Consider the following 18,382-nt stretch of genomic DNA (forward strand, 5'->3'; position numbering starts at 1 on the left):
AATTAAATGACACACATGTTTAATATGCTTATTGCTGAATTTATGAAACAAGTGTTTGAAATGAGAGAAATTAAACAGAAATTACACATGATAATAATTCCTACCAACTCACATCACTGTGCAATGTATAAAATTGTTTCACCTTCAGCTAATTCTCCTAAATTCATGAATGTCAATATCACAATAACAATATCAGAGCGAGTAACACTGCTTCGGTCAGAGGGCATATGTAACCCAATGCCATATTGACTTTATTGATAATCTATGGCTTCCTTTCATTCTTTCCCTCCTCTCCTCAGGTCTCCGTAGCAGCAGATCAGTCAGCAGCTGAGAAACAGGGGTCAGCCAGCTCCTGGTCTTCTCCTCAGTGACTCTCCATACTTCCTGTTTAATCACTGTTCCCTCAGGGATACTCCGCTATCCATTTATCAAGCCCAGAAAAAAGTCCAGGTTCTCTTTATTTCTGGAGATGAAGGACTTAGGTCAGGTGTGTTGATGATTTATTCCACTGGTGTGGTGCATTTCTCTCACTTAAGTGCACATCTTTATTTTATAAATGTATGTAAAAGTGTTAAGTAAACATACAGGCATTAGTTTTGCAGTCTAGTCTCTAAGTTTAAATTTATGAAAGATGTCATGGTTAACATTGATGAACTTATTCATTTTCTTTCTATTCAATACATCTTTAATACACTCCACATATACCTTCATATAGCCGATTTTTGTTTTATTAAAAAAAAAGATATATATACTTTAAACCTTTTTTTCTTTAAACAAAACCACTTGATTTTTATGTCTAAGGTTATGTCATAAATCATTTTAATATCTTTATGCTTTTTTTCATATTTGCAGCTTAGATTCATATGCAAATTAGTATAATAAAAATAGAAAAAGTTTTTACATATTTTCTAAAATGACTTTTCTTTGATCTGCACAAATCAAAGTTTTGTGGCCGATTCGCAAATTCTGGTTTTCATTAACATTCGACATTTCCATTCCACATAGGGCCAATTGCTATTTGGCTTACAAAATCAGAAAATATAGAAACAGCATTGAAAAAATACTTTTAGCCATCTTGCCATATATAATCATTAATTATTTGTATTATTAGAAGGCAACTAATCACACCGTTGTGTGTAATAGTAGTCACTGTAAAACAGGGTATTGCTATTGGTTTAAAACAAAGACAAAATTATAATAAAGTTTTAATATATTTTAGCATGTACATTAGCAATTAGCAACATCAACTCAGCTAACATCATAAAAAGAGTTGTTTCTGTTTATACATTCACATATAAACATAGATGCTTACCTTAAATCCGAAATTTCCAAAAGGCTTCCAACATTTCCAAAACCAACAAGGTCAATGTCAGGCCGAGACTAAAACCTCAAAAAGATAAATCGAGCAACCTTACAGTATTATGTTTAGCCTTCTTGTTACCCTCTGCTCTCTCTTGCAGCCTGAATGAATCGCAGACATGTCTTGACAATGATGAGTCCTTTCAGCTACTCCCTTATGCAGGGGTTGTGACAACAAGTGAGTAAAATTTGCACACAGATTGAAAGGTCTTTACCCTGGAATCCCTTCCTGGGATTTCAACTTGGTTCAATTGTATCAAAAATGCAGGCTTACCCCGCTACACCACGAGGGGACTGTTTTGTTTTTATCCACAGATCAAAAGGGGAAACATTTATGCAACTACCTAAATAATTATCCCTGAACCCACATTTTGGTCTATTTTCATATTTTCAGCTGTTTTTTCTCTCTAATGCTTCCATGTTAAAAGGGCATTTATACTTATTGTTAATGCTCACACAATGACATAAGTTCAAGTTCTCTTCTGGTAACACTTTAAATTCAGGAAAATATTCTTTAAATGCTGCCCTAGAGGAGGAATGTTGTTTATTTATGTTGTCGCTGGCTAAGCAGCGACCAATGCCTCAACCACAGAGACACTGCCTAAGGCCAACATACCATCATATGCTGCCCTCCAAGGTTTCCAAGAAAATCTGAAACCTATCCATCCATCCATCCATCCATCCATCCATCCATCCATCCATCCATCCATCCATCCATCCATCCATCCATCCATCCAGTCTAAGTCAAGGATTAGGACTTGTTTAGACTGCAAAGCATGTTGGCTTTTTGCAGAGTATAAAAGTAGGCTTTTGCCACACTCAGTGACAATAATTGTGGTAAAATTAGAAATATATGTTATATCAAAGCATAAAACAATTATCAGATTTATTATAGTACCGCTTGGTTGATGCAAATGTTATCTTGCAGTTTGGTATGAAGGTCTTCCAACATAGCACCCCACCTCCACAACCCTTCTGGCAGTGTGATCTGATTTTCTCAGCAAAGAAAGGCTTTCCTCTGATCCACGTAGTAGGAGGGGAGCTTGGACTGAGACAAGCGGGCCTACTCGCTGACCTCAGGGTAGAATCTCCAACTGTGCTGGGCAAGCAGTCAGTGGGCCAATGATGGGGCGCGGAGGAGCTGTGATTAGCTGACATGGTGGCTGGGTTTTGCAAGCTGTCCTATTTTCAGGCGTGGATGGGCAAAAGGGTAGAGAAGCTAAAATGGGAATGAATCAATTGATCCTGGCACCATTATGAGAATGACACACACAAGCTATTCTTACAGGAGGGGAACACACATTGCTGCTGAAAGTGGTTGTTCATATAGTGGCTAAACCTCCAAAATTTACATTGACACAGTTGGTAGGAGAGGTCTACCAAAAACCTGCAGAGAGTACAGCACATTTCCACCTGGAAATCGCTGGGATGAAACAAGCAATCGGTTTACCTGTTAAGGCATTCACAGTGCCATGCAGAGGTTTCCATACACATTGAACCTTTTCCAATGTTCACATTACAACCATTAACACATTTTTGTGGGTTTTTATGTGATGGACCAGGACCAAGTAGTGCATTATTGTTAACCTGAGGATACATGGTTTTCAATATTTTTGCAAATAAATATCTGAAAAGAATGATTTGCATTTGTATTCAGCCCAGTTCAGTCAGTTTGGATGGAGACTGTCTGCAACTGTTAATTTTCATGTTTGCTACGGATTTTCTGTTGGGTTTAGGTCTGGACTTTGAGTGACCCATTTTAACACAGTAACACAATTTCATCTAAACCATTTTGCCCTATCTATACCAGTCTGAAATCTTTTGCACCTTCTAACAAGTTTTCCACCAGGATTGTTTTGTATTGCGCTCTATTCAGCTTCTTAACAATTATGACTACTTTCCCTGTTCCTGCTGAAGAAAAGCATGCCCACAGCATGATGCTGCCACCATCATCTTTCACTGTGAGGATGTGTCCTCAGAGTGATGTGCACTGTGTTCTATTCCACATTTTTCATGTATGCCAGAAAGTTTAAATTTCTGTTTAATCTGGCGAGAGAACCTTTTCTACGTGTTTGGACTTTATGAGTTTCTTTCAGCAGCTGCTTTTTTGCCACTCTTCCTTTTAGGGCTTGATTTGTTGACTGTAATTGAAATTGTTTTGTTGACATATTCTTCCACCTGAGGCCTTTACTGTACTTAAGGAGATTAAATTAAACGAACGTGCAATTATCTTATTTTTGCTGATTTGGAGTAAAATAACACAACATTTAAAACAATCCATAATGTTCAGTGTAAATATAAATCTACAGTATATGTAAAACCCTGAAATTAATAACCTGGCTTTGTTGTATTATACAATGAGTCTAAATGAACAATGAACAACTCCAGCCTCATGACAACTCCTTCACTGCTGATTACAGCTGAGCAGCTGAGGTTTTGTGACTCAAACAGTCAGAGAAACAACCAAAAAACCGGAATAAAGCCAGAGTTAGAACCAGGGCTGATCTAATTGTTTGAATTAGTTGCGATAAAGTTTTGTTTTCATCATATTCTTTGCTACGTCAGACTAATTTTTGTGTGCAGTTTACCAATGAACTTAGCATCACTAAGTGACTTTCTTTAGGATTTGTTTTTATGGTATTCAATTCAGTTGAGAATCTAAAGTGAGAAGTCAGGACTTCCCACGAACAAAACCAGTTCCAACAGCCTTCCAGGATGAGTTTTAAGCTGGAACAACAGCTGCTCTGCTGAGATTTTTTTATTCGTTCGGGTAGAAAAATGAGGAGTCACATTAACCATGTCCAAAATGGTTTAGAAAGGGAGCCAGGAGTCTGTTCTATCGTGATCGATTTGTATGACTTCAAAGGACAAAGTGATCTGTAATGAGGGGTTCCATGATCTGAAAGGGCCTAAAGCTACAACATTGAGGTAGAGCTGCTACAGAAACAGTGAAATGATTTAGTTTTAATGTCTATTAGACTGAGGAAACTACAAAATGTGTTGCCAGATTTAACTCCCATAATGCCCAGTTAGGCAAAATCTACACCAAAGTTAGCCACCCAACATCAAGCATGCGTTTTCTAACAACTAGTGAAAAAGAAGTTGTGGGATACAGACAAAAGCAACAATGAACCAATTATTGTCCATGGTTGTTTACTTCTTCTTTCTCCCCTTCTTACTCATATTTGCAGTAGGCAAACAAAAAATTGGTGCTTTACAAATACCCAAAGTTGGTACGTTTGTTTACCCTTTAAATTGTCTCCCTGGAGAGGCTTTAATGTGTTTGGTTCTTTATGGCTGGTTTGGTAAATCATTTAAACTGTGATCTCTCAGCAGGCGCAGTTGTTAAGTCGGAATAAGGTCTTCAGTCTTTCAGCCGTCATAAAAACAAAGGCCAAAGGTCAAAGTTACGTAGTGTGTACCTTGCAGTTCTGCAGAAAGGTACAAATGTTGAATTGAGACTTTCCATCACCAGATACACCACTCTAAATAATTCAGATTGGACAAAAATTCTAGACTGGGAGATACCTCCAATGATTTCCAGCAGTTCATTCATCTAAAAATGTTTGCAATAAACTCAAATGCCTGTTATTTAAATACTGTTTTTTTTTTCTTGTTAAAGAAATACCAAACAGAATTAGGGTAAAATGGAAAAATGTACAAGTACAGTCCAGAGAAAGAAAGCTGTTCCTCCTGGAATCCCTGCAGTCAGAGTTCAGCAGAGGCTTATTCACACTCAGGCCATTCACTGAACTCATCCACTCTTTTTGCATAAGGTAATTGCTGTCAGGGAATGTGCACTGCAGAAAGTTGCTCCGCGAGCTCAGGGGGTGAGATTAGGGAATAAAACAGCCAAGTCAGTGCTACTCGGGCACTCCTCTGTCATTGCACTGGTATGGATGAGGGCTGACAGTGATGAATATTGGCCAAAAGTTGGTATTCCACATGATGATTTTCGCTAATGAGAATTGATGAATATGGGAGGGAGGGACTCGAGATTGGATGATGAGAGGAGGGACCGCTCATTAGAAGCCAGTCATGGTAGGTTGAGCGGCTTTAAGGTGGGCAGTAATGCTGGCCCAAGTTATGCCACTCCAGCAGTTTTTCAATAAACATCAACTGATATCATTGATCTATACTGTCTTACACAAAAGAGTCTCAAATGAGATGTATCCATTATAGGAACACAGAAATCCATTTTCCTCCCCTATACACACCAATTTTTATCTGGATGGGCATTTGTCAGTTGTGTGTCAGCTCTGCAGCAATCTCAGTATCCATATGCATGATACTGTTGTAACACCTGGATGTAGGATCCTCACTAGCATTCGCTGTCCCAGCTGAAGCCACGTCAGCCTGAGGAAGGAGCACAGGGACACTGATGTAGCAGATGGCAGTGTGGGCTTTGAAAAACCATGGCCCTAAACCAGCCGCAGGCTGCCCCAAAGGCCTGCGCTTAGCTCAAGCTCCACATGTGGCCAGCCAGGAAGGACACACAAGTGGATAATAGTTAATAGTGAACCAGGCTATTATTATCACGTGCGTACTTTATGGAGCCGAACCAGCACTCCTGTGTGCAGAGGGGGCCCTAACCAAGAAGTTTAACATTTAGATGCAGATAAAAGTGCTAAATGATCACACTGGGTTATTTCCAGACCATCAAACTCTTGGACAAACATTGTGCATTTTTTCAGGTGACTTAATAGCTTTTTGTTGGGTTGATGAGAAAGGATTATAGTGGAAATGTTGTTCTTTCAGTCAAATGACTGACCACATTTTATGGCATTCCACATTTTAAGTTTCATATGTAAATGTTCTTGTCCTTCTATTTACTCACACAAATAAGGTTGTGGAAAAAATAGTCATATGCAAAGGTTCGGGCACCCCTGATAATTTTAATTATTTTTATTTTCAAACCTTTGGGTGTTTAGATCAGCTATTTCAGTTTGATATATCAAATAACTCCCCTCCTTGAACCGTCACCTTAACGTGGTGGAGGGGTTTGAGTGCTCAAATGATCCTAGAGGCTATGTTGTCTGGGGCCTAAATGCCCCTGGTAGGGTCTCCCATGGCAAACAGGTTCTAGGTGATGGGTCAGACAAAGAATGGTTCAAGAACCCCTCATGAAGAACACAATATCGAGGCACGTGACGTCGCCCGGTACGGCGGAGCCGGGGTCCCACCCTGGAGCCAGGCCTGGGGTCGGGACTCGTCGGAGAGCGCCTGGTGGCCGGGTTGCTCCTCGCGGGACCCGGCCGGGCCAAGCCCGAACAAGAGACGCGAGGCCATCCCCCAGTGGGCCCACCACCTGCAGGGGGAACCGTGAGGGACCGGCGCAAAGAGGATTGGGTGGCGGACGAAGGTGGAGACCTCAACGGCCCGATCCCCGGATGCTTAGGCTGGCTCTAGGGACGTGGAATGTCACCTCGCTGGGGGGGAAGGAGTCTGAGCTTGTGCGGGAGGTCGAGAGATATCGACTAGAAATAGTCGGGCTCGCCTCCACGCACAGCGTGGGCTCTGGAACCCATCTCCTTGAGAGGGGTTGGACTCTCTTCTACTCTGGAGTGGCCCACGGGGAGAGGCGGCAGGCTGGTGTGGGTTTGCTTGTTGCCCCCCAGCTCAGCCGTCTCGTGTTGGGGTTTACCCCAGTGGATGAGAGGGTTGTATCCCTGCCCTTCGGGTTGTGGAGAGGTCTCTGACTATCATTTCAGCCTACGGGCCGAGTGGTAGTGCAGAGTACCCTGCCTTCTTGGCGTCCTTGTCAGGGGCGCTGGATAGTGCCCCTCCCGGGGACTCCATTATTCTGCTGGGGGACTTCAACGCCCACGTGGGGAACGACAGTGACACCTGGAGAGGCGTGATCGGGAGGAATGGCCTCCCCGATCTGAATCCGAGTGGTGTTTTGTTATTGGACTTCTGTGCTGGTCACGGATTGTCCATAACGAACACCATGTTCAAACATAAGGGTGTCCATCAGTGCACTTGGCACCAGGACACCCTAGGCAGGAGGTCGATGATCGACTTTGTTGTCGTATCATCAGACCTTCGGCCGCATGTTTTGGACACTCGGGTGAAGAGAGGGGCTGAGCTGTCCACTGATCATCACCTGGTGGTGAGTTGGATCCGCTGGAGGAGGAGAAAGCCGGACAGACTCGGCAGGCCCAAGCGCATAGTGAGGGTCTGCTGGGAACGCCTGGCGGAGCCCTCGGCCAGGGATGTATTCAACTCCCACCTCCGGGAGAGCTTCGACCAGATCCCGGGGGATGTTGGAGACATAGAGTCCGAGTGGACCATGTTCTCTGCATCTATTGTCGATGCTGCTGCCCATAGCTGCGGCCGTAAGGTCTGCGGTGCCTGTCGTGGCGGCAATCCCAGAACCTGGTGGTGGACACCGGCAGTAAGGGATGCTGTTAAGCTGAAGAAGGAGTCCTATCGGCTGTGGTTGGCTTGTGGGACTCCTGAGGCGGCTGACGGGTACCGTGAGGCCAAGCGTGCTGCGGCCCGGGCTGTGGCAGAGGCAAAAACTCGGGCCTGGGAAGAGTTCGGTGAGGCCATGGAGAAGGACTACCGGTTGGCCTCGAAGCGATTCTGGCAAACCGTCCGGCACCTCAGGAGGGGGAAGCAGTGCTTTGCCAACACTGTTTATAGTGGAGGCGGGAGACTGCTGTCCTCGACTGAGGACATTATCGGGCGGTGGAAGGAGTACTTCGAGGATCTCCTCAATCCTGCCATCACGCATTCTGTGGTGGAAACAGAGGCTGGGGACTCGGGGTTGGACTCTTTCATCACCCAGGCTGAAGTCACCGAGGTGGTTAAAAAGCTCCGCGGTGGCAAGGCTTCGGGGGTGGATGATATCCGCCCTGAGTACCTCAAGTCTCTGGATGTTGTAGGGCTGTCATGGTTGACACGCCTCTTCAACATTGCGTGGCGGTCGGGGACAGTGCCTCTGGACTGGCAGACTGGGGTGGTGGTCCCCCTTTATAAGAAGGGAGACCGGAGGGTGTGTTCCAACTACAGGGGGATCACACTCCTCAGCCTCCCTGGTAAGGCCTACGCCAGGGTATTGGAGAGGAGAGTCCGACCGATAGTCGAACCTCGGCTTCAGGAGGAGCAGTGTGGTTTTTGTCCCAGCCGTGGAACGCTGGACCAGCTCTATACCCTCTACAGGGTGCTCGAGGGTTCATGGGAGTTTGCCCAACATGTGTTTTGTGGACCTGGAGAAGGCATTCGACTGTGTCACTCGTGATGCCCTGTGGGGGGTGCTCCAGGAGTATGGAATCGGGGGCCCTTTATTAGGGGCCATCCGGTCCCTGTACGAGCGGAGCAGGAGTTTGGTCCGCATTGCCGGCACTAAGTCGGACCTGTTCCCAGTGCATGTTGGACTCCGGCAGGGCTGCCCTTTGTCGCCGGTCCTGTTCATAACTTTTATGGACAGGATTTCTAGACGCAGCCAAGGGCCGGAGGGGGTCTGGTTTGGGGACCAGTGGATTTCGTGTCTTCTTTTTGCGGATGACGTGGTCCTGCTGGCCCCCTCTAGCCAAGACCTACAGCATGCGCTGTGGCGGTTCGCAACCGAGTGTGAATCGGCTGGGATGAGGATCAGCTCCTCCATGTCCGAGGCCATGGTACTCGACAGGAAAAGGGTGGCTTGTCCTCTTCAGGTTGGAGGGGAGTTCCTGCCTCAAGTGGAGGAGTTTAAGTATCTCGGGGTCTTGTTCACGAGTGAGGGAAGAATGGAGCAGGAGATCGACAGACGGATCAGTGCGGCTGCCACAGTAATGGGGGCGCTGTGCCGGTCCATTGTGGTGAAGAGAGAGCTGAGCTGAAAAGCAAAGCTCTCAATTTACTGGTCGGTCTACGTTCCTACCCTCACCTATGGCCATGAACTTTGGGTCATGACCGAAAGAACGAGATCACGGATACAAGCGGCTGAAATGAGCTTCCTCCATAGGGTGGCCGGGCACTCCCTTAGAGATAGGGTGAGGAGCTCGGCCATTCGGGAGGAGCTCGGAGTAGAGCCGCTGCTCCTCCACATTGAGAGGAGCCAGTTGAGGTGGCTCGGGAATCTATACCGGATGCCTCCTGGACGCCTTCCTCGGGAGGTGTTCCAGGCACGTCCCACCGGGAGGAGGCCCAGGGGACGGCCCAGGACACGCTGGAGGGACTATGTCCCTCGGCTGGCCTGGGAACGCCTTGGGCTCCCCCTGGAGGAGCGGAGGTGTCTGGAGAGAGGGACGTCTGGGCGTCTCTGCTGAGTCTGCTGCCCCCGCGACCCGGTCCTGGATAAGCGGAAGACGACGAACGAACGATATCAAATAACTGATGGACACAGTAATATTTCAGTAGTGAAATTAGGTTTATTGGATCAACAGAAAATGTGCAATTTTCATTAAAGCAAAATTTGACAGGTGCATAGATTTGGGCACCCCAACACAAATAAATTTAATAGATCCTCTTTTTGCAAAATAACATCCTCTTGATGCTTTCTATAGCTTCTAATGAATGTCTGGATCCTGGATAAAGGTATTTTGGACCATTCCTCCATACAAAACATCTCCAGTTCAGTTAGGTTTGATGGTCAACGAGCATGGACAGCCCGCTTTAAATCATCCCACAGATGTTCAATGATATTCAGGTCTGGGGACTGGGATGGCCATTGCAGAACATTGTACTTGTTCCTCTGTATGAGTAAATTTCGGGCAGTGTTTTAGGCCGTTGTCTTGTTGAATATCCATCCCCGGCGAGACTTCAACTTTGTGACTGATTCTTGAACATCATTCTCAAGAATCTGCTGATATTGAGCGGAATCCAAGTGACCCTCAACTTTAACAAGATTCCCTGTTCTGTCAGTGGCCACACAGCCCCAAAGCATGATGGAAACTCCACAAAACTTTACAGTGGGCAGCAGGTGTTTTTCTTGGAATCCTGTGTTCTTTCGCTGCCATGCATAACACCCTTTGTTATGACCAACCAGGTCAATCTTTGTTTCACCATTCCACAGCACCTTATTCCAAAAAGAAGGTGGCTTGTCTAAATGTCTAAATGTCCAAGTTGTGTGCAGAAAAGGCTTTTGCTGGATCACTCTCCCGCATAGCTTCTCCATGTGCAAAGTGCCCGGAATTGTTGAACGATGCACAGTGACACCATCTGCAGCAAGATGATGTTGTAAGTCTTTTGTGATGGTCTGTGGGTTGTCTTTGACTGTTCTCACCATCCTTTTTCTCTGCCTCTCTGATATTGTTCTTGGCCTTCCACTCGTGGCCTTAACAAAAACTGAGCCTGTGGTCTTCCATTTTCGTACAATGTTCCTCACAGTGAATATTGACAGCCAAAATCTCTGAGATAACATTTTGTGTCCTTCTAAATCATAATGTTGAACAATATTTGTTTTCAGGTCATTTAAGAATTGTTTGGAGGCGCCCATGTTGCCACTTTTCAGAATTATGCAAAGAGGAGAACAACTTGAAATTTGCCACCTCAAGTACGTTTTATCATGACTGGGTTCAATGACAAGGGTGCCCAAATGTATGCACCTGTCAACTTTTGTTTTCATGCATATTGCACATTTTCTGTTAGTCCAATAAACCTCATTTCACTACTGAAATATTACTGTGTTCATCAGTTATTTGATATATCAAACTGAAATAGCTGATCCAAACAGGCAAAGATTTAAAAATAAAAATAATTAAAATTATTAGGGGTGCCCAAGCCTTTTCATATGACTGTACTAATCCAATTAACACAACTTAATATATGATACCACCAGCTCTACACTCTCTACAGGGTACTTGAGGGTTGATGGGAGTTTGCCCAAACGGTCCACATGTGTTTTGTGGACCTGGAGAAAGCATTTGACTGTGTCCCTCGTGGTGCCCTGTGGGGGGTGCTCCAGGAGTACGGAGTCAGGGACCCTTTATTAGGGGTCATCTGGTCCCTGTAGAAGCGGAGCAGGGGTTTGGTCTGCATTGTCGGCACTAAGTCAGACCTGTTCCCGGTGCATGTTGGACTCCGACAGGGCTGCCCTTTATCACCGGTCCTGTTCATAACTTTGATGGACAGGATTTCTGGGTGCAGCCAAGGGCCGAAGGGGGTCTGTTTTGGGGACTGGTGGATTTTGTCTCTTCTTTTTGCAGATGACGTGGTCCTGCTGGCCCCCTCTAGCACCTACAGCATGCACTGGGTCGGTTCGTAGGCCAGTGTGAAGCGGCTGGGACGAAGATCAGCTCCTCCAAGTCTAAGGCCATGGTTCTCGACTGGAAAAGGGTGGCTTGTCCTCTTCAGGTTGGAGGGAAGTTCCTGCCTCAAGTGGAGGAGTTCAAGTTCTTGGGGTCTTGTTCACGAGGGAGGGGAGATTGGAGCAGGAGATCAACGGACCGATCGGTGCGGCTGCCGCAGTAATGGGGGCACTGTGTCGGTCCGTTGTGGTGAAGAGAGAGCTGAGCCAAAAAGCAAAGCTCTCGATTTACCGGTCCGTCTAAGTTCCTACCTTCACCTGTGGCCCCGAACTTTGGGTCATGACCGAAAGAACGAGATCCCGGATACAAGCAGCTGAAATGAGCTTCCTCCATAGGGTGGCCGGGCACTCCCGTAGAGATAGGGTGAGGAGCTCAGCCATCCAGGAGGAGCTCGGAGTAGAGCCGCTGCTCCTCCACATCGAGAGGAGCCAGTTGAGGTGGCTCGGGCATCTATACCGGATGCCTCCTGGACGCCTTCCTCGGGAGGTGTTCCAGGCACGTCCCACCGGGAGGAGGCCCAGGGGACGGCCCAGGACACGCTGGAGGGACTATGTCTCTCGGCTGGCCTGGGAACGCCTTGGGTTCCCCCCGAAGGAGCTGGAAGAGGTGTCTGGGGAGAGGGACATCTGGGTGTCTCTACTGAATCTGCTGCCCCGCAACCCGGTCCCGGATAAGGTAGAAGACAACGAGTATGAGTATATAATACTTGGTGCTAAAATATTCAGTACACAGGTAAAAATAAAAAAATACAAAAAGTTGGTCACAAATGTTGTATTCCCACATGATAATAGTAAGTTGAATCGAATTTCCCTTTGAATTAAAGTACTGGCATAAATAACATTTATGATATTCCTATTTACTCAGATCCCCGTATTATATGGTCTTTTTGATGCATTTTGCATTCTTTGTTTATTCATGAGGCAAACGCAAACCAGGGATACCTCAGGCCATATAACAAGATTCTCTTGTCTAGACCAATTTTTTTTCCTCAAAGGTGAATTAGGATATCTTTTTTCATCACAAAGCAAAATAATGTATTCAATATGTGCATTCAAAACAGTTTAACTACTGGTTGATTAGATTATAACAACAGGTTCCCATTAAACATTTAGTTATTACAATCTCCGATATTGGATTTTGTGAATCCTTCTATCCATGAACCAGTCTCTTTTTACCTTCTTGTTGAAATAAGTATATTTTAATCAGCCAATATACAAAATATCTGAATGCTCTAAAGTCATTAAACATTTCTCCTGAATGCATCCTCTATTAAAGAGAGATGGAAGATAATGGCCTAATGGAAGTCATTAGCTACGCAAAGCTAATGATAATCTTGTTTGTTTGTAAAAATCTGATCCATTTCCCTTGCTCAAAGCAAATATTTTTTCTCTCAACTGATTTTGATTAAATTGAGTAAAAACAAGAGCATCAACAAAAACAACATCAGGACCCCTAATGAAAGAAGTGGAGGCAAAGTCACTCAGCCGATTGCATCCATTACCTCTCTCTCAGTATACAGACCTCTTCGTAGGGATTACCCCTGGTTCCATAGAGGTTGATTATGAGACGCCTGCAAAGGTTTCGTTTGAATCGCCCTAGTTAAACGAGAAATTGCAGGCTGAGGAGAGAGGCTAATAACAGTTATTAACCCCGTGCGGGCGCCGGTGTAGAAGAGTGCCACAATAACGAGGTGCACCACCAAGGTTTGAGGCGTAGCGCAGCTAGCACACCCCCAAGGAGAAGCTAACTTATTAAAATAATGAATTAGCCGACCAGATTACTGCAGCCTGCGGCAAAGGCAATTATCCCCCTCCAAATCCCTGGACAGAGCTCCCTAGCGCCACCATAAAACAAGTACTCAGAAAGCAGGAGCCCTCCGCTCCACACAAATGAATAGCCTGTTAATTAGGATCTCTCCCGCTGCGGGTAGCCTTCCCGCTGCCACAACAGAAACCACTTACATGATAGGGAGAGGAGGAGGAGGAGGAGCAGGAGAAAAGTACTACAAAGATACTGAATGCATGTGATTGAATATGATTGTGAAATATGGAAAGTAAGAAAAAGTGGGAGTGCATGTGATTTTAGTCATAAATGACAATGCAGGAATTAAAGAGACTTATACATGGAAAACGGGCTTTAAAGCCTTGAGTTTTTAAGCTTCGTGTGAGGCGTTGCTGGAACAAATACAAACTTTTAAAGCTTGTGAAGAGTTTACCCATTTCCCATGATGTAGGGGATCATCAGTTCTGGCAGGAGAAAAACCCTCAGACAAGGACGGAAGTGATGTAGGCCAGTGGCCAAGCTAAAAAAGAAGCCACTGTACTTTATGACATATATACAGCCCCTAACGGTTATAAATACTTAAGCATCACACAGTTGACACGGTGAACCAAATCTGGACTCCGTCTGGGGTAACCTTCTAACTCCACATCAGTAGAAATCAGAAAGTTTTGAAGGCTGGACTCACCTTGTCCTGCATAACTACTTTCAGGGAGATACGTGTTAAAGTGGAAAGTGTGCCACACATATAACTGACACTACGCTGTGGTTCAGCTACCCTTTTAGTCTTTATATAGACTTCAGGTAAATTTCAGGTAAAGTTTTAATGCATTATATTCATCAGCACTAAAATGTGTGTTTTAAAAAAAAAAAAAAAGTTCTAGAAGGTATCAGATCCTGTTACGCTACATTTTACGTCTTGTAAACTTAATCATACTTGTTGAACTTTTCCACATTTTGTGACTTTACATCCGCAAACTTCTATGCATTTTTTGGGATGTTTTTAATTGAAAGACTAACACAAAATAGAGCATAGCTGTAAAAATGATTAATGGTTTTAATAAAAAAACAAATCTAAGAAGCATGGTATGCATTTGTATCCAGCCTAATTATTCTGATACTTCCAAATAAAATGTAATACAGCCAAAAGGAATTAAAAAGTCAGCTGTTAGTAAGCAGACTCTCCATCCAGTTGTTCTGTGAACAACGGAAACGTAAATTGTACATACACTGCACAATATGGGTGTGGTTATTGCCAGAAGAACCGAAGCAATTGTCAGAGTTGATGGGAAGATGGATGGAGATAAATAGTGGACAATACTGGAAGAAACCCTGTTAGAGGCTGCAAAAGACTTGAGACTGGGGTGGAGGTTAAACTTCCAGCAAGATGACATACAGCCAAAACTACAACAGAATGGTTTAAATCAGGGATCTGAAAGTCCAGTCCATGATGGCTGGTGTCCTGCAACCTTTAGATATATCTATACTTCAACACATTACTTTAAAATAATTCACTTAATTTCTATAGAACTTGACTGCATATGTAAGAGCCATAAAGTCAGGCATTTTATATAGGCATGAAGAACCTTTCAGATCCGTGGTAAAGATAAAAGGATGTTCACATTTTATAATTGCCCAGAAATGAATCCAGTAGAGAATCGGTGGCAAAACTTCAGAGTTGCTGTTCATAGTAACTCTGAGTATGAGGTTTTTTGCAGGGAAGAAAGGGCAACACTGTCTTTCTCAAGATGTACAGCACTGGCAGAGAGATTCCAGCTGTAATTGCAGTGAAAAGTAGTTTCACAAAGTATTGTAGAACTGAATACAAAGGCTTATGACACTTTTCAGATTTTCGTTAATTAAATTTTTTAAAAAGCTTATATCCATTTCCTTCCACTTCACAATTATGCACTACTTTGTGTTGCTCAATCATATAAAATCACAATAATATGCATTGAGACTCGTGGATAAAACATGACAACATCTTGAAAACATTTAAGCAGTATGAATATATTTGCGGGGAACTGTATAAATTTCCAATATCAGATTTATAATCTTCACCAATTGAAGTTATATTTGGGCTTATTTTGCCACTAAGTTTACTTTTAAACAATACATTTTTCTTTTGCCTTGACACTCTACGTTTGTATTATGCTGTATTTACTGTAAAGTCAACTGAAAATGAAGCCATACATGTTTTCACATAGTACAACCAACACTTTATTTAGTGGTTTACTCTCAAGAGAAAGACTACAGTTGCACAGACAGGCAACAAACGAAAGAAGACATTATGCCATTGTACTGTATGACTATGCCTTCAAGGCTTGACATGAATGCAATTTCATGTAATTTGAATGCCTTTCATGAGGCAAGGACTCTTTTGAACTGTCTTAAAAAGCTCATCCACCGCAGCAGCAGCCAGTGGCCCTAGGTACAGAGGAGTCATGTCGACAGGCCCAATTAATGATGGGGCGTCTGAGAGCGAATGAATGAGGAGCTTTGAGAGGATTCCTCCACCTTAAATCCCCCTGTGCTGCTGCTCCCTGACTGCCTGTGAAGAACAATCAAACGACTGCAACCCCCTCCTATTTATCACTTTAAGACATTAGCCAGACATGGGCCTGAATATTAACCAGCTCCTTTTCCAGGAGAGTTCCACACCAAAGGTTGTGTGTGGCAACATACATTTTTAATCACAGGGGAAAATGAGGCCCGTCTATCGCTCTCATCTGTTACTGTGTGCTTAAATCTGCCGCTTTTTTAACTTCTGAAATCAAGAAACAAGCAGGATTATTGTTCCTCTTCCTTCTTGAATTTAGGATAATTATTATACCTAATATATGCAACACTTTTATACTTATACAAAAGTATTTGAAAACAAATTCTAACTTAAGGGAAATATCATTACTGTAGTGACAGAGTTCATTTCCTTGGACTGACTGTATGTCTTCCTGTGTAGGACAACCACGCTGCAGAGGCAGTGGAGCATGAGCCGGGTTTCTGGAGCTTAATTGGAGTCATGCTCTCCAGAGCCTAGAGCCGCTCCTTTCCCCACACCGGCCTCTGCGGTACTGGGCCTGTGGTGGGAGCAGGACGGGTAGGGCACGGTACCAGGCGTGCAGGGAGATGATCTGTTCACCCCATCCTCTCCCCCCTGGGTTCCCCTGCTGTGACACATGGCACCCTGGTAACAAGGTCACTCTAGTTTTATGGAACCACAGGGAGAGCTGGCCCTATTACCAGGAGAGGAGACAATCTTAAGAATCAAAAGCAGAAGATGATCTCCAATCACATTATTCGCACAAGACGACAAGGTTTTTCATATCCAGGAGCTTTCCTTCCAAGTTTTTCAAGGATACATTTTCATCTAACATACTTAATTATTTCTGAAGAAATATACCATGGCTTGCAAAAGAATTATTACCACCGTAACATTTCCATTTTGTCACCTTACATCCAAAAACTTCAATATATTTTATAGCATTTTTTTCATTGGTGATTGACCAACACAAAGCAAGGCATACTGGCAAAGTGGAAGGATAATCAAAGTTAGTCATGCTCTCCACAAACCTGACCTTTATGGAAGAGTGGCAAGAAGAAAGCCATTGCATTAGGACAGCCATAAGAAGCCTGCAAACATGAACCTGTTGGCTTTCTTGTAAAGCACTATGTTTGGCAGAAAAACTAATACTGCATATCACCCTGTACACACCACCCCCATTGTGAAACACATTATGCTGTGGTGATGCTTTTCTTCAGCAGGGACAGGGAAGCTGGCTGATTGGAATATGGATGGAGCTAAATACAAGACAATCTCTATAGGACAATGACTTTAAACATACTTCAAGAGCTACAATAGAATGACTTATGAGGTGTGTCAAACTCCAGTCCGCGAGGACAGAGACATCTAAACGTTATAGGACACCTGCCCTTGAGAACTGGAGTTTGATACCTGTGGTTTAGATCAAAGCATATTCATGTGGTAGAATGGGACAAACAAAGTCCAGACCTAAATCCAATTGAACATCAGTGGCAAGACCTAAAAAATGTATGTACAAAGACACTGTCCGTCCAATCAGACAGAAATGGAACTAGTTTGCTTTAAAAGCAAAGGCTAAATGTTTGTACAAAACCTCCGATCCATACGCTAAAAACATCTGTATTGGCAGATGGTGGTTCTACAAAAGTATTGACAGAGGGCATAAATAATGTATGTTTTTAGCATATTAATGCAGGGGACTGCTGCAGTACAACAGGTACTCATCTAAACTTGTCCATTTCCACAGACAGAGCAATGTCAAAAAAAGTTTAAACGTTTAACTTTGTGACAAGCAAAGCTGGACATGGACCTAAATATATTTTGCCCCCACACAAAGTGAGCAGGATGGAAAGGGAGATAAAAGCATCTTCAGCAGGAACTGTTAAGAGAACTGCTCTAAAGAGTGGCATGTCGGGATCACAGAGTCACCAGAACAACCATTTATTTAATTGATTTTGTACACATCTATACCAGGAGTAAAAATCTAGAAGGCACTATGTATGCATACCTAAATATAATCTCTCCAATTATTGAAAAGTATTTTAACACAAGTCAAAGCGATAATTTACAATGTTCTGTTGTCTTCTAAATATCATACAATGTTTATGCTCATTTTACACAAATATACAGTGTTTTAAATGGCGTGGCCAAGAGAGCATAATCCCATTTTATTAAGTTTGAATAAATATGTTGTAATTGCTTGAATTGCCCATAACAGTGAAATACTGTATTGCTGCAAAACGTGAGCAAAAGCAAAGATGTCACAAGTGATCAATATTCAGAATAATTTAGAGCCATGCTTATACAAACATTGTACATCTTTGTGTCTTCCTCTGGTCAAGGAAAGCTGATCTGAATTCCTTTAGTGAGATCAACTTCTGAAGATTGACTGACTCATACCAAGCACAGGGAGCAGCATACTTATATGTGACTTATAAAGCTTTATCTTCTCCAGACAGACATCTGAAAG

General features: G+C 43.7%; 1 protein-coding gene across 4 annotated transcripts in view; it reads left to right on the forward strand.

Annotated features, from left to right (window-relative positions):
* esrrb (estrogen-related receptor beta) overlaps positions 1–18,382 on the forward strand; it is a 98,661-nt gene that overhangs the window by 1,774 nt on the left and 78,505 nt on the right. For all 4 annotated transcript variants that reach the window (XM_047345765.1, XM_047345764.1, XM_047345763.1 and 1 more), the window contains exons 2-3: positions 300–487; positions 1,461–1,537. The gene's annotated coding sequence lies outside the window, so the exon portion shown is untranslated. The remainder of the gene's footprint in view (positions 1–299; positions 488–1,460; positions 1,538–18,382) is intronic.

The sequence above is a fragment of the Girardinichthys multiradiatus genome, chromosome 19 (assembly GCF_021462225.1).
Source record: "Girardinichthys multiradiatus isolate DD_20200921_A chromosome 19, DD_fGirMul_XY1, whole genome shotgun sequence".
Lineage (NCBI taxonomy): Eukaryota > Metazoa > Chordata > Actinopteri > Cyprinodontiformes > Goodeidae > Girardinichthys > Girardinichthys multiradiatus.